Here is a 2,569-nt window from a genome sequence, read left to right on the forward strand (position 1 = left end):
TTAGGCACTGTAATTGTTTTGTTTTTATGCCTTATGTATGATTGTTTAGATTGCAGGTAGGGCGTAAGAATTGTACCTGCTGCCCCTATTGCATGATCGTAAAAGGCGACTAAATTTAGGATCTTATCTTTTCTATTCTTCCTAACTGACTTTATCCTTCCTAATGCCTCCCTTGGCACCGCCTCACGTTTGGCCTTGAGTTGAGCGTTCGCCCCTGTGAGGAAGGCTCTAGGTTCTGTCCCCTGGCCGAGACATACCAAAGTCTATAAAAGTGGTAGTTTCTGCTCCTGCTTAGCGCTCAGCATACAGGGAGTGGGACGACTGGTTCGCCCGTTGTCAGTATAATGTGACCGGATGGGGTGTGTTGCTTGGTGTCTTCGGCGGCATGCTTCAGTGATATAGCACTATAAAAAGGGCAAAAGTTCCACAATACAAGATGACACTACATGAATATACCGCAGTCTCCTAAAACACGCACCTCGCACGGCATACACGCAACACACCGCATACATGGGAAGCCGTCCTTACATGACCATAGCTGTTAATAGGACGTTAATTAATAAAACAAACAAACAAACAAGATTATTCTAACGTCTTATAACAGCCAGGGTCATGTAAGGACGGCCTCCCATATTTGCAGTGTGTAGCGTATGTGAAGTGCAAGGTGCGTATTTTGGGAGACTGCGGTATGTTTGTGTTGTGTCTTCTTGTATAGTGGAAATATTGCCCTTTTTATAGTGCTCTACGATTAAAGCATGCCGCCGAAGATACCAAGCAACATACCCCACCCGGTCACATTATACTGACAACGGGCGAACCAGCGCAAAACTTACATGAATAACAATATTCTTATTAACTAATAGGGAAGCATGTATCGGTATAGTAAACATAAGAACATATATGTCTTTGCGATAAGATGCTTAGTACACGTATTATGAAAAATAATATTCGAACCAATTACGATACATTTGATAAATCGGCAGAAAGTCCAGGAAATCAGAAAGGTGTGTTAAATAATAAGAAAATCTTGACTAAATGTTAAGGTTTAAAAAGCAAGTACAGTGAAATTCGAGATGACGGCCATCTTGATGACGTCATAACCGGAACTTGATCCCACCTTTTGCAATGTTATCAATAGATCATAAGGTTAAGAAAAAATATTTGTTCGGAGGTTTAGGAGGGGGGGAGGGGGGGGGGGGTTGCAAGTGGCACCCTCCTAGCCCATGGCCTAAAAATTTCCTTGATGTAAATAAAAAGTATAAATTGATATTGTTTATGATATAACACTAGGATCTCACTTAAATTGCATGTCTATCATATGTTACAAAATTATCATATGTTACAAAATAAGTGTTGAGGATTGTTAATAATTATCTATTTTAGAATCGTTTTTTTTCTTCTTTTTAATTTCATACTAGTTGGGCGACACCTGAAGGAGTGTCGCGGATGAAATGAAGTGAAGAGAAATGGGAGATAACTCTTGTTGTTACTGTTAAACGGGGCCAATTTCATTAGGTTATGGAAAATATACCAGAGTTTGAAGTCATTTCAGGATTTTAGTCTATTTGACCCTTGTGACCTTGAATAAAGGTCAAGGTTATTTTTTAACAACCTTGGTAGTTCATTATATGATATATACTGACAGTAAGCCTGAAAGATACATTTTGACTGATTTTCTATAAAAAAAAACATTGAAGGAAGGTAATTAAAAATGAAAAATCCTTTTAAGCTACATCCCCAATACTCCATGGGTTACTAACACTGACGTAATATGCACCCCTGGACTATCTCATAGTAAAATTTGAGCCACTTCAGAAGAAAAAAACTGACCAATCCAAGGCTTGTAAAAATCACTTTTGGCTACATTCCCAATATTTCAGGGGTTACTATCTTTGACGTTATACCCACCCATGGACTAATATCTCATAGTAAAATAGGAGGCAGTTCAGAAGTAAACAAGAGGCCCAAGAGGCCTTGACAGTCATCTGAGTGCTGATACAATTGCAAATTTGGTTCAAATCTTTAAAAAGCATTTATGAATTAAAAGAAACCCCTTTGGACCCACTCCTCAGGCCCCAATGAGTCAGTCATCGGAAATGTGTAAATAGGATTCAATTGCCATACGATTCTGATAATTCTGACAACATTTGATTCATTTTCTATTACAAATGACCAAATAATGTTCAAAAATGTGTTTTCCCTATAGAAACTATAGTAAACTTTACCCCCTACTCAGGGGGAAACATGCGACCCCAGTGTCATATTTAATTCATAATTTTTGTAAAGGACCTTAAGACCTTTCTATCTATGAAGAGTATTTGTTGTATATATTTATGCATAAAACTAAAAAAATAAATGTAATCATTATCTTTTATTAATAATATAAATTGGCTAATTAATTAATTAATTTCAAGATTTATTAAATTATTTTTATAAAAAATTTATCCTTTATTAAAATAAAAATTTAATTAAACTCTAATTAAATATAACAAAATTAAATAAATAATGTTTTATAAAAGTATTATTTATTACTATGGTAATTTAAAAAATATTAGGGCCATTTTAAAAC

Source organism: Argopecten irradians, chromosome 2 (assembly GCF_041381155.1).
Source record: "Argopecten irradians isolate NY chromosome 2, Ai_NY, whole genome shotgun sequence".
NCBI lineage: Eukaryota > Metazoa > Mollusca > Bivalvia > Pectinida > Pectinidae > Argopecten > Argopecten irradians.